The following is a 15,287-nucleotide window of genomic DNA, read 5'->3' on the forward strand; positions in this document are numbered from 1 at the left end:
GAAACTTAAATTTTTATCTCCCCAAGTATTCAGGCTCCCAGGAAACAGCAGATGCTTGTCCCACACAGATGTGTATGTGTGTAAGGGTATGGGAAAGAGGGAGTGAAGATTTGTGTAAGGGTGTGGCAGACTGGAGATGGCTCCTGCTGTTCACTGAGCTGTCTGAACACACCCAGCTACCTTCAAACAGGCAGGAAAATACCAGCACTGCCTGTTCAGGGGAGGCAGACACCTTACTGTGACTTCAGAGGGGGATCTAGTGGGACAAAAGCAAATTTAGTCCTTTCTGTTTGAAGAGGTAACTCAAAAGAAGCTAAAGTAGGAAGAGTTAAATTAAATCAAGGTCAGAATGTAACCATTCCTAAGACTAAGATTTAGGCAGCAAACCCCAGACTGCTTGAGGACACAAAACCTGGTACTTTATCTTGAAATCTAACATGCACTATCTGGCACAGCATTGTTTCAATTATGAAACAATTCACATCTCAGCTAACACACGTAATGAAGCTTGCTACTTGCCTAGTACATCATTTAAGGTAAAAGAAAATAGGGTATGTTTTATCATGGTCTTTCATATCTTTGTCTATTGTTCGGCAATCCATTTGCATACCTAAAGGACCTTTTTAATTTCTTTCCCCTCTCCTAATCATCTGAGGCCTATTTAGAAGTGTTCTGTATCCTGTAATCAGGCAATTTATACAGTGTGCACCCTTAGGCTACAGCCATTACAAACAAGCTGAAAAACTCCTTTACAATAAATGATTTAGCATGGGAAGACACCATTCATAATTAATTTTTTTCAGTTTGCGTTGGCAGATGGTCTCAGACATTGAAACGTGGCCTATTGCCCACATCTTTATCCCAAAGAGAAAAGGGCAGCCTTAGAAGAAAAAGAGAAATGCCTGGAAGACTGCTTCACTTTGGGAATAAACATACTCCCCAGCTTTTCATGAATTTGTGCATGCTAAAAACTGGATTCAAAGATTGTGGAAGTCAAAGGAAAATAAATCCCATTAGCTTCTGACCAGGACCTGAATTAAAACCACAAGGATAATATTGACTTGAAGGACTGTGTGACTGTTTTCATTATTTTCCATAAGGGCTATTTCTGAGGCAGCTTAAACAGACATATTGTGAGATGGATTTGAAAATTATCAGCTTTGGATTTCTGAAAACTGTGTACTCACTGAGGCTACTAGCCACATTTTTAAACTTGCATTTTTCTGCTTCCACAGCTGATGACAACTTCTTTCTCCATTTACTCATGTATTTTCTCACTGCTTACATGTTGCTTTTCAGTACTTTAAAACAACTTCTGATGCTCTTCTGAGTTGCTGGCATCATTGCAAACTCCCCCAGACTGAGACCCAGCCAAGCAGACTGTCATTTTAGTGGCTGGTGCCAGTATTTTGTTGATGGTGATAGGATAGTCCAAACTACTACACAGCAAATCCCTAATTTAAGAGAAAATAGACCTTTCTGTGTCATGACTCAGAGTACAAAGTACTCTGACCCTCCCTTTTGCTCTGTAAAAAAAGAGCAAACTGCATTCCTATATGTGATCTCTAGAATGTGATCTAATCAAGTCTCACTGAAGTCTGCAGTGTGTTGAGGGCTGGTATCACCCCCAGATCCACTGACTGCCCATTCAGGATGGTCTGGCTCGATTTACACATGCACAAATGCAAATTCCTGCACGAGCTCAGAGCCATAGCACAGGGATTACAAGATGCTGTCTGAAAATGCAGTTAGCTTTAGCTGCATCTCATATTTGTATCTAGTCATGCCTTTGCTGCTGGGAAGACACATTTACCATAACCTTGGGCCAGCCCTGGATAACCCAGGAGAGCTGACCTGGCCAAGAAGAGATGGCACGATGGACTTCAGGCAGGGCACTGCAGGGAGCAACTGTACACAGCCAGAGTCCCCACAGGCCTGGTGAAGTTCTTGCTGTTGACCTCAGGTAATCTTCTTCTGAAAATGTAAGAATCAGCTGGTGTTCACACCTACAGGCATTACCTTTTCACCCATTACAGTTTACAAAGGAAAAATAAAATGGGAGCATCCCATCTCCAAACACTTTCCTGCCCTCTGGACGTGACCTCAGCACTGCCTGAGCTCGAGGGCAGAGCCAGGCTCAGGGATCCCCCGGGGTCCTGCACCTCCAGCAGCACCGCTGGGGGAAAGAAACCAATTCACACTTTCCACTGCGCTAAATCTTACTGACTTCTTCTTTAATAGGGTTTTGGGGATCACCAGAGTTGCTTAATGTTGCTTTGGTCTTCTCTTTTTCCCACTGTGCCAAAGCCAACTTGCCTGACAGATGTGTTAAAATGCCAACTCGAAAGCTGTTTTCACTCTAATTTCAACCTGGATCAAACCATCAGTTTTACCACCACACCACAAGGTTTTGTGAAAGTCAAAAGGTTTCATCTGATTTGTAAAAAACAAAGCCTTTGAGTTTTCAAGTTTTGTCATTTAACACATATCCTATCAGTCCTATGTCAGCCAAGAACTGAGGAAGAAGCTCTCTGAAAATCTCCAAGTCTGAAGAAATAATCAACTGTTGTTAAAATGGCATTGTTCTCTCTGCAATGCAGAACCATCTGGATTCTAGCAGAGAACTAGGAGGCACTGGATATGCCACTGGCCCAGGGAAAAGTACTTTCATAAAACCAGTCTGCTTCCTTCACATGAACACATTGCTCTCACTGTTTCTTGTAGTTTATGCAATGCTTGTTTCTGCCCCTCTATGAAATTTCAGCAGTTTCATAATATTCATAATAATTGACTGCTGTATTCATAATAATTGACTGCTGCTGATCTTCAGAATGAAAACATATTTATTTTATTAATCAGACCAAGTCTTGAGGACATTAAAAGGTTGTTTCCTTAGCCCTTCATTATGTATTCAGTAGAGATGGTAGCCAAGGTGTACTTTTCTCTTTCTTTTCAGCCACAGAATAGGAGCTTTATCTTCTCCCTCTTTCCCTCACTGATAGACACTTAAAATTCAAATTACAATTATACTAGACCATAAAAATATACAGGTAAGGCAGATGTTGTAAGCAAGCTACTTGACAGAACCTCTTTATTTGTTTGGATGACTTAATAAACTGCAGAAGCTGAGGTCATCAAAAGCTCTCAATCATGTTGCAGTCTAGTGCCAACAGCTGTAACAAAAACTGATGATGTAAAACATGTTAAACATGCCAAACCCAAATTTCAGACAAGCCAGTCTGTAATAAGACTATTTTCTACTTGAACATTACATGGCAGTGTGCTCAGGTTTATTTATGCTGTTCTTAATAGGAATAACCAGAAACCCTGTTTCACTTGCTCAAGGCTGAATGCAAAGACTGTTTTGTCATGAAACAGCTTGAGATCTATATTGCTTTCAGATCCGGTTAGGCAGAACACAGGTATTAAAATTGGATTTTAGAAATTGAGTTTCATCATTTGTAGAAAAAAATCTTTTCTTATTAAAAATCCTAATTGTTACAATACTGGGGTGAGAAAAAAAAAGTACATTTAGAGCCTTTGCCATTTTCTGCCTCTTACTTTAAAACCCTATTTCAATTAGTCAAGAATTCCATAAATAAAGCATGAATTGTACAAAGAAAAACAAAGATACCAAAATTGACTGATCAGATAAAATAAAAAGGTCTTAGGCAGGATTTCAGGTCGTAAAGAACAATCTACAGGCAGAACACGTACAAATTGCTACATAGGTAAACTATATTGCAGAATATTAGGGAAAGAAAGAAAATAGAAAGGAGAGTAGAGGCAACTCTACATGGTTTTCCTGGGACACCACTGTGGCAAAGCCGAAGGGTCAGATTCCAACATCTAACGCACAGCACGTATTGCCACACAAGTCTAAAAAATTCTGCTGACACTCGTAAATTGCCACATGTTTGGATTTCCAACAAGATCGCACAACAAGCTGTGTTACTGCAAGTCATTATTTCCTTTGGGGGAAAAAACGTCTCTAGTGATGTTAAAAGTCGTGGCAGGATGTGCTGTAGTGTCAGGAGAGCTCACCGGGGAGCATTCCTGCCTCAAGGCCAGGAGGTTGGATATAAACTCTGCACCTGGTTATAGGGGCTGGGGGAAATGGGGTAAAGTTTATCTCAAAACTGTAGAGTCAGAGGTTGTGGACAATGCCCCACTGGCAAATCCAGAGAGTAAAGGCAGGAGCAGTGCGAGATTCCCATGGTTTATGCATTTCCAAACTCTCCTGTATGGAAAATTCATCTGAAAGATGCTCATGCAGCACTTGCCTTTTCAAAGGTACACACTAAGTTATAATGAGCTTTAGAGATTTTTCTGTCACAGTGAGACCCATGTTAATTAGCAGGTCTGCATTCACCAAAATTGGAGACTGAAGAACTGTTTCCCACAAATACATGTTTTGTATCTGTTGGGTTTTTCTGGAATAAGGAATCAGAGGAAAATGACCAGAAACAGAGTCAGATTGCTATTTTTTTTCCAAACTGATTCAAAAGATGCTTTATATTTTAAGATGTTAAACAAAAATATGATTCTTCCTATACAGAAAAAAATCCCAGTAAGGAGATATTAATCTGGAATGGCTTAAAATGAAATATTGATGGCCTAAACAAAGTTAATATCTTGCCTGCTGTCTATGATATTGGCTTAAAAACACATGGATTTGAGACATATTTTTTTTTCATTTCCTGTTGATGTATTGTTTCAATGGCCTAAGGTTAGCAGGCAGCATACAAGACTGTTACTGAATTTTCCCAAGTTTGAACACAGAGAAAAGGGGGAAAGTTTGACTTTATCAACTTATCAGTACCTTTAATAGGTAAGAAGAGGCTGAGTTTCTTATCTGAAATGTTTTTTGAGTTCCTTAATAGAGTAGAAATTAAACATCTTACTCTCTTGAAGCGATTTTTGTCTCTGTAACTCTGCTGAGAGGCAGGAAAGTGCAGTCCCACAGTGGAAAGCTCACAGTCACCAAAGTCTCCTGCCATGGACCCATGGGCTGACCCAGCACTAAACCCAAGCAGATCTGAGTGCCAGCCCTGCAGCCCAAGTTCTGCCAACTTACACGAGGCCAGTGCTCACAACTGCAGGTGGGAACTGGCTCAAGGATGGGCAGGAACCACCGTAGACAGGTTTTGAGCAATCACTGCAACAGCCAGCAGCAGTCTGTGCACCAAAATCCATTGAAAGAGAGTTAAAAAGTCCCCAAATTGCACAGAGCTTCTCAAATAATGTCCATACATGAATCATCACAAATCAAATGAATAATGTCTTCCATCGCCCCAACACATCTTATTAAAATAAAGTTTTATACACTGACTTGTGACTTCAAGAGGAGGTAGAAGAAATAATATGAAAAAAATGCATTGATTCTCTAGATATATCTTAATTTCAACACTACTTCTTATTTCAGTCACATGATATTGTTGAAGTTTATAAAAAATATTGTCACAAAAATCCACTAAAAAGCAACAATAAAGTCATTAATGAAAAAACTAGAGAAATTTAAATTAATACTTTGTTTATGAATCATATGTTATCTTCTCATATAATGTCACAGTTGACATATATTTATGCGTAATATTTACCATGTAAAACTGAGTTGAACAAAGATTTGTACTAAAAATAAAGTCTTTGTTTCTTAAATTCTTAATTGTGCAACCCGGTAATGGGACATAATTTAACAGGACTGTCTCAGTACAAAAAACTAAAATTATATACTTGGCTAATAAAAACCAGTTTTCCCTAAACAGGCATTCAGAGGTTTGACCTTTAACAACATTGAAAGTAATCCAAAGTATTCTGAATTTATTGGACTTTGGAAGAGCAGTTAAGAGGTCCTGATTTAGAAAAGTCCATTTTAATCTTAATTTGAACCATGATACATGTTTAAACTTTAATCAGGCAAAAGTACAATGCAACCATCAATGGGGTTGAAAATAGGAGGATTTTTGACTCTTAGTGGCATGGCCTGCTCTTCACAACCTAATGCACCATGGTTACTCTGATTTAGTGGTATTTCACACATAGTTCCTCAGCAGATGGAAGTGATGAGAAGAAAAGACAAAGGACAGTCTAACATTTTATGAAGTAACCTTATGAAAGTCTTTAAGGACATTTTGGAAAATAAACATGCACTCTTTTTGTTTTCATAAAAGTGATAATGGCTTTGCAATGGGGAATTTTTTTTAAAGAGGATGGGAGGACACAGTAGATTAACAATATTGTGAAATAATCTGAAATAATACATACATAAATTCCTCAGTTTTTATGAAGACCATAAAATATTGTCGGCAAAATTTTGACTTGAGCCCTGCAGATGTAGATGACGACACTTGTAAAAAGAAGTTAAATAAGATCCTTATAGCTGTCTTATGTTCACAGGAACTAGTGACATGATTATACCATTGTTTGAATGCGGACTAATATAATTTCTTTAAGTTTGCTTGGCTTTTTTTATCTTCTTCAATTGAGAGGTGGAAAAAACCCATGCTTTTTAGCAATAATCCTTACACAAAACCACACACAACTTACATGCAGATATACATAGAACAAATATTATTATTTTTCAAAATGCACCAGACTTACAATCCTAGATCTCAGTCTTCCAGAAACTTGCAACATTAATTATGTTCATGAACTTAGTCAATTAAAGTAGTTATGTCTTTTTTAAAAAAGTAGATGCACAGAAGTAAGTAAGGACTTACTAAAATCAGTGGGGGGAACCCCAAAACCAGAAGCACATCTAATCTTAATTCACCTAATAGAAGTCATAATACAGTGAGTCAACCCCCTGCTCAGTATAAAACAGCACACCTTACTGATGTGAATGGAGCTATGCTGACTTACACCTACTGACACAGCAACCCAAGAAATGTGAAGGGAAATTCTGATCCTTGACACATTCCAGCAACTTCCATCACTCCAGCTCACTGTCATATTGTGATTTCTGAAAATTTAACCATCTGGGGGAGGAATGTGAAAATACTGATTATATTTTCTTGTCAGATGATTTGTTCAAAACACAGAAGTAAAATAAGTTGCAAAAAATTTCTCCATATCAAGGAAGTTCATTTTGGAGAAATTAAGAAAGAAATTATTAGGTACCTAAGGATTTTTACTCAATGATATTCTAAAAGTAACTTATGACTGCTTTTGTTCTTTTTTAGCAAATAACATTTAAATACCCCATACAAAAGAGAAGCCTAAGGATGTTTCATGACAAAGTAGCTGATGCTGTGGTGTAACACAGCTCTTTGATACATCAGAGTCCTCTGCTGAATTCAGGGCATGGGCAAAGATCTGGGCTCTTCTGGCATATGATTGAACCCCTGTGATGTGAGGATTCCTCTCTAGTCAGTGACATACAAGCTGACCATGCAAAGTGAAACATTTCAGGATAAGAATCAGAGCACACATCATCTGGTGGAAGGGCGACAGCACCCTTGGGAGGCAGGAAGACAGGTGTGATTGAGCCAAGGCATCTCCTGACGTTTATTTGGTAAGAGCCCTCAAGTAGCTGGGTGAACTTAGCCTTTTATTTCCTCAGCTTCCATTACAATGCACAAGCCCAAAACATTTTGAAATATCAAACCAGTTCATTTGACATTTTCAAAATGAAGCATTTCAACATTGCGTTGAAAACATTTGTGAATTTTTTTTCTACTCTGACTCTGACTATTCGTCAAATAGTTTCAACCACTCATAACCTTTTCTCAGCAAAAAATGTTACCCTGATTTCCCTCCACTCCTTAGCTTTGTTTTTCAAATGGCTAAGCCACAGTCCTACTGATAGTTGGTAAAATTTTTGTTCTGTTTTATTTCAAATGGTAATTTTCAGTACAAGGCTTCCTGTAATCTGCAATGCAACAGCCTGCTTAGTCAAGACCTGTGAATGCTTAGGAGACCCTATGGTGTTTAGAAGGAAACAGGATATGTAACATTCTGCTAATTAAATAGGACAGCTTTTATTACTAAGCAGCGTCTTTCCATTTCCCACTGAAGTCAAGATATTTACATACACCTAATACTTCAATTTACAGGCTATAAACAGCCAAGTCATTGCAATGCAATTATTAATTGTTAGTGTATTTGCATGGAAATTATTAAGCAGTTAATATTTTAAAGGAAAGAGCAACAGCTAATTTTGGCCTCACAAGACAATTTATCCAATGACATATTTCCTAGACCTCAGAAATAACAGACATAAAAAGACAGGCTTACACTGGTATAAGATGACTAAAACCCAGAATTTTCAATAAGTTATTTCTATATGTTTAGATGTGTAATTTATGTGAACCTTAGCTGTAGGTTTGAATGGACAGTAGAAAAGCATGCTGAAATGAAATGCCTGGATCATTTACACCCACTGAAATGGGCAATACAATTTTCAAGGAATCTGTGATCTTTTAGTCAGTGTTTTCATTTAGAGACCTAGCAGGAAGGCCAGTGTTGTACCATAAAACAGCAGGCAAATTTCTCTAAAATATATATTTTGGGTTATTATCCTGCTTTGAATGTGTTGAAGATGTAATGATATCAAAATATATCTTCCAAGCTTTACTGAAATCTTAGAATGCTATGTAAAAATAAAAAAGGCAGAATCAATATAAATGATGACTTAGGAGTATATATATTTAGGCCACGTAACTATCTGGAAAGACAAATTAAAACTTATCGCGACTTGAATGTTCTCCTGAGTTTAAGGAGAAAGTTTTGGCTAAGCTCAAACACCTGCTTCTAAACACAGAGCTGACTATTTCTGCCTTTTGCCAAAATTAAACATTGTACCATGCACTAACTGTAGTAGAATTGAAAGTGCATTTATTTTTGACTTGTAAACAGAAATGGCATTGATAGCTCTTTAAAGAAATAATGCATGTAAAACTATGAACATTTTAAACCAAAAACTGTCTTCCTAGGGAATAAAGTAAATAATAACTAAAAAGAGGTCATCATTACCTGTCATCATAGGTGTGTGCTAAAGCCAAGTGAAATCAAAAGGCAATTTCACAGTGTTCAAAAGAACTGGGTATTTCAAATCCTACACTTAAGTAACAGTGGCAATTCCCTATCGTCTACCAAAGCCTGAGTGCTTCACGGGGTAAGGAAAATACATTTAATCATATTTACTTTGTTAGTTACCATGCATTTTATTGACTTTTTTCATGCTCAAATCCTATCACCACCCAGCTGTGATGATCTATCCTGTAAGTAAATATTGCAAATATGAGTTGTGCCTGGAAGTCACTGAAGAATACATGAGAAAGGGTAATAAAATCTGATTCTACAGAGGCTCAGCCCCAAGTTGCAGACAACAGGCTTGGAGACCTCACCAGGAACTGCAAATGGGGAGGAAGACATTTTTATGGCTGAATTGTACAGAAACATTGTGATTCTCAAGGTCAGTGTGATTACTCCAGAATTTCAGTGAGGCACACACTTTTAGCTGTTTGTGGGATCAGGATCTGACATTGCCATTGGCATTTTCTCCAGAAATTTACACTGCTATGGGTCCTCTAAAGTAATTATTCAGAATATGCACTTTGAAAATAAAATTCAATTTGCTAACAAATTTCAAGGGTCTGTTAGATACTCTCCTAAAGTTTCTATCTTCAAAGAAAATAACTAAAAAGTTCAAAGATTACAAAGAAAGGAAACAAGTTATATTTCAAACGACTTGTGAATGAAATTTAAAGCTTGTTGTTTTTAAATTTTTCTTGTCATCATTCATTAACTCATTTGCTCATTCAAACCCTCAAGAGAGTAAAACTCAAATCTTGACAAAGTCACCACACCAAACATTATTTTAAATTTTGCATGTGCTGCTCAAAGCCTTGTGCTCAGAGCTACAGGAATATGTCTAATCTCAGAGTCAGCCACAGTGCAGCTCCTACCTTGACTGGTAACTGTTAGTAATACGAGTAAAAGACATTGCACTGCTGGTGCCAAAGCTTTGAACAAAATTACTTCCTTTAACACACCACCACCTTAATTATGTGCTGGGGAACATAAAGCAGGTCAGACAATTTGTACTGGGACATCATAATTCCATCAGTATAATGCTGACATTGCTAAAGATTTATGAACGGAATGTCGCAATTATTTTTTTAGTAAACATATCAGGTTTCACTAATGGGGGGGCTGGAAGTACTAATTAGTTTTTGTTTTGGGTGGGTTTTTTTTGCAGTGTATCATATAAGATGTGGGGAGCAGAGGGTGGAAGGGAAGGATCTGTGACAAAAACAAGCACACACAATTTATGTATGGCCTGTAATTCAAGCAGATGTTCTTACATAGGGGCTGCAGGGATTAAAGCCTTTCTGCACATAATTCTATTTGCTAACTACCTTCTTTCTGCACAAACCTTCCAGCCTAGGACAGAATTTTGTTAAGCCACATTTCTTTAAATGCGAAAAGAAACAGTAGACAAACAATATTAAAAAATTCTGTTGTTAAGTCTTAGGGTTTGGCAGTTTGACTACCTTTAAGCAGTTTGACTGGCTTTAAGCTTTAAGCAGCTGCATGATTCCATTGGAATTATTATAACTGCATCCAGCAACAATGACCTTTGTTGGCAGAGTTTCCTTTGGATACCCATTCAAACCAGCACTTAGCTACTGTTAGCACATATGCATTGGTACTGCAGGAAGAAATTATACTCATGCTAAATCTGAAGAATTGATATTTAAATAATATCTAGACAACCCCCCACCCTTAGTGACCATGCTCAAAGGTTTGTCAAGATAAATAGATAGCTCTAGAGAGACAGAGGTAAAACCAGTTGAGTGTTCAGTATTGTACTTCTATAATATGGCAATATCAAAATATGATGGCAATACTGCAAGCTGGGATCAGAACATTGCAAAATGAATGGTTTAACACTTGCCTGGACACACTGCCTCCAGAATAAAAGAACATTGAAGAATCCTAAACTTTCACTGACAATTATTTACCTGTATCTAAACAAAACATTTGCCCAAGCCCATTTTCTCAGACACATCAGTGCAATTCCATCCTGACACCACTGTGGCGACTCAGCATTTGCACCAAGCAATATCCAAGCATGTCTTCAGGAAACATCTTTTCTGCAAGGAAATATAATAGACAAGGATAATTTTTGTAGCAAGTAACTTTTCATAAGCAGATCTCTGTCTTCCTGCTCCTTCTTGAAAACCTGTGTGGTTCATCTCTAGCCAGACTTAAAACCATAACACAAATATGGAAGGAGAAACAGCCATTAACTAATTATTCTTATACTCTATCATTCTTCACAAATGTAAAGACTGTAATGGTCTCTTTTAAACAAATGCTTTTAAATAAAGCTGTATTTATGTGGAAACAGGCAAAAAGGAAGTGGAACAGGATTCAGTTAATGATCTGGAGCTGGAACTGAATTTTCACTGTCCTCTCTGTCATATTTTTAAGTAGCTTAATATCTTTAAAAATGAGAAAAGATTATCCAAAACTTATCTTTTATTTTATAATATAGCTGGTGTAAATTGTGGTTTTGGTGGATTTCATTAAAAATCTAAATTCTGCCCCATCACCCTCTGCAAGTAACTGAAAACATTTAAAATATATCATTTCAAGGACATCTTTACCTATATTTACATGTAACAGACTGACACAATCTAATTCAGGAATATTTTGTATAAACATCTTTTACTGTCTTACAGCTTCATGAAAAGGTTGTTGATTCACAAATGCTGTGGATCCTTAACAGGATGCATGTCAGTGCATTCCACTGTTTCTCAAATTATCTTTGAAATAAAGAACATAAGTCAAGAACATGATCCTATAAATGTGACGGCTAAACATACAATCCTTAAGGCTGTAAAAGACCTGTAGGATCATTGAGTCCAGTTGTAAACCCAGCACCATGTTCAACATTAAACTATATTCCCAAGTGTCACATCCACACACCTTTTGAGCTCTGTAAAGTGGTAGGATGAATTTCTGATCTCAGAATAAAGATAAACATTAAATCTTTATCAAGAGATTTACTTTCAATTATTCTCATGTTAGAGTGCTTCCAAAGAAATTTGGATAGCATCCAAATAGTTTGGGATCACTTATTTTCTTTGAAAAGGCTTTTAATATGATGTTGATCATAGACACTCCCATCTTCTTGTGCTTCAAATATGTGACAGCAATGAAACCTTTTTTTTAATGCCAGCCAGCTGCAGCACCTGCTCTTGTGTTCACTTTTCATATTTCATTCGAGATTTGAAGCTTTGTATAACAGGGCACATTAACTAATTGTAGTCTTCTTATTTAAGCTTTCGTCTTCTCGACACTGAATATAAAATGGAGAATGTTACTGAATCCTCTACTCAGGAGTATCAGTGTGAGTGCTGCACATATAGGAGGGTTTTGTCCCATATCACTCTGGAAGTGCCTTAGAGATTTTGCATACAAAAGATGGGGGAACCCCAACAAATTATTCTATAAACAAAAAGACAAATCATACTTGTCACTGGGTAATATCATACATACTGATTCACTAATTTTTTTCAGCATGTCTCAAATAACTGATCCTCAGAAGTTGTGCTTAGTAAAAAAAGTAACATCATCAGGACCTGACAGTGGAAGCTCCTGAAAACAAGACAGATGTTCAGAGATCACCACTGAGCTGTGACATGTTCTTCAGTGACAAGTGGTGTCCAAGTAAAACCCTGGATAGGAGCTTTCTTCATGATCTTGAGGGAGAAAATAATCCTCAGAGTAATTTAAAAATGAAACAATGTAGTCTGAATACTTTTTATCTTATTCATGTTTCTATTTTTGTTTCTAATCTTTGCATGCTTTTGCATCAGATATTAGAAGGATTATTTTTTTTTTTTGTGCAAAAGCTACACGGAAAATTACATTAAGGTGAAACTACAAGCCCATCTATTTTTGGTAATATAAGACAGAAATTGCTTCCTTATTCATTTTCAGTCTGAAATCTGCACTGAATCCAGTTGTGCCTACACAAAGCATTAGAAAATTTCATATGGCATTTTTGTAGCATTTTCATAATTCTTTCATAATTATTTTTAAGCACATGCTTTAAAAATCTGCACATCTTCACTGAAAGAAAATGAGTGGGAGAAACAGATTTCTTCCTTTTTATATCATAGACTAATATTTTCCTCACACCATTTTAAACACTTCATTGGTGAAGAGCACGTCATTGGTGAAGAGAGATTAAAACATAGGATAAAGACACAATCTGACATGGTGGAAGAGGGAACAGATGGTGACATGCCAACATTGCTGGTAGGAATCAGAAGTGTAAGAGGAAGCAACAATGCAGGGCACAAGAACAGCACCAAATGAAACTTTTCTTCTGTGCAGCTTTAAAGACTATTACATGCCTGGATCAAGGACTTGTGCCACCAGTGGCCTTGATAAGAAACATATGGATGCATTTTATAATGGTGTGAGGATGCGATTCTGGTATTATTAGATCAGTCGGCAGCACTCCCCCAGGCAGTGGGCATATTGTGAGCATAATGGTATTAATTCTACTTCATTTGCTACAGCTTAGTTGTTTCCTTTGCATCAAAATCCTCATAATGAAAGGAGAGAGGTCAAAAAATTTTCCAGTGTACTGAAGGTCCACTGTAAGCCTTTTGGATGCACATTCCTAAATCACTGTTACAAAGGAGAAGTTATTAAAACCCAACAGGTAACACACTGGCTTGTGAATATTTTTGCAGTTGAAAGATTGCTCATGAATGGAAGGTTGAATGGGAAGAATCCAATCACATACATGGAGCATGAAGGATTGGTTTCGTGACAAAATCAAATCTCATTCTAAAAATCACATATGTGAAAACCAGATATTTCACCCATTTATAGTTGCTAGACAAAAGGATTCTGAACTTGCTTCAACCTTTCCCATTCTCAGCTACCTCTTTTTCTTAACTGAAAGGATTTTTGCACTCAAAAAATCTATAATGCCTGCTGTGTACAGAGTTTGCAAAGATTTCTAATGAGCACAAACTCTTAAAACCTCTCTTCTTTTTTTAGATAAACATATTTGATCTTTCCAGTCATTATCATTTTAACTTGCAAAGTGACATTATGCCAAAAAGAAGGAATTCATAAATTAGTTCCAATTTAGAAAGTTTTCTTGTCATTGTATAAATGACAGATCTTTAAAAAGACGACTTAAAATGAAATGCAATAAAAAAAAATTCACTTTTGTGTCAGGTTTTTCTTTTCTCTTTCTCTTTTTTTTAAGACTGAAAGAATAAAACAATGTGCTATCAAAAAAAGAAATGAGTGATACAAAAAATCACAAACGTGCATGGACAGGAAGCTCATTTAAATTCTCAGATTGTTTAGGAAAGTTAAATTTAGTTGGGACAGTAAAAAAAATAAAATGTGAGCAGAAAACACTTTGCAAAGTTAAATTCATTTTTCAGCAGAAATTAATAAAGCAGGATTCACATCCGGCTTCTTATTTCCAGCCCTGCTGGTGGCTGGAGCTATTGATATTGATGTTTGGCATCAAATCCATTCTCCTGAAGTCAACTAGAAGTTTGCTAATTATGTAACTGAGCCAACATCACACCTATGCATTTAGTTTTTATTCTCTTTAGGGACTGCAAAATTTAGATGCAGAATTGGATTTGGCCTTCAAATAGCTTTAATGTTTGGGAGCACGAATTCTTTGAGCAGAGTGTATTACTGTAATGAATTGATGATATGTGCAGAAAAAGATCATGAGCACAAGTGATGCCAAGGTGAGAAACAGACCAGAAGCTAATGGAAGACTTCACTCAGTGAAGGGAAGAAAACAAATTTAGGGTTGTGTGTGAAGATTTTCCATACCAGGAAAGGAAAACATCCAAGTGAGACACCACTCCAGGCAGTAACCACAAAAAATTCCTGGGGCTCCTGTAAGCAATTCTTCAGTGGATTCATTACTTCATCTCGTTCTCAACCTAAAATGGGATTTATCAGGGTCCCATGTGCCCGTTCTGGACTTATGGTTGGAAAATAAATCAAAATACTTATCAATGTACTTCAATGGAGTAACTTAACCACACAGTCATTGACCTATAGGAAATAATTTCCTGACATCATCTTGTTTCCTGCTAACTGTCCAGAATTACACACAATTCTTTCACTCTAAGATATACCTGTCATCATAACATTTACTTTCCTTTTTAGTAAGTACATGTTTGTACTTGTTTGTACAGTATTACTCTGTAATACTGAGATTTTACTGCCCTGTTCTTTCATTTCTAGGTGTCTTTGCTGAAAGTTTGGTAACTTCC

This window comes from Lonchura striata, chromosome 11, assembly GCF_050655825.1.
Source record: "Lonchura striata isolate lonStrDom1 chromosome 11, ASM5065582v1, whole genome shotgun sequence".
Taxonomy (NCBI): Eukaryota; Metazoa; Chordata; class Aves; order Passeriformes; family Estrildidae; genus Lonchura; species Lonchura striata.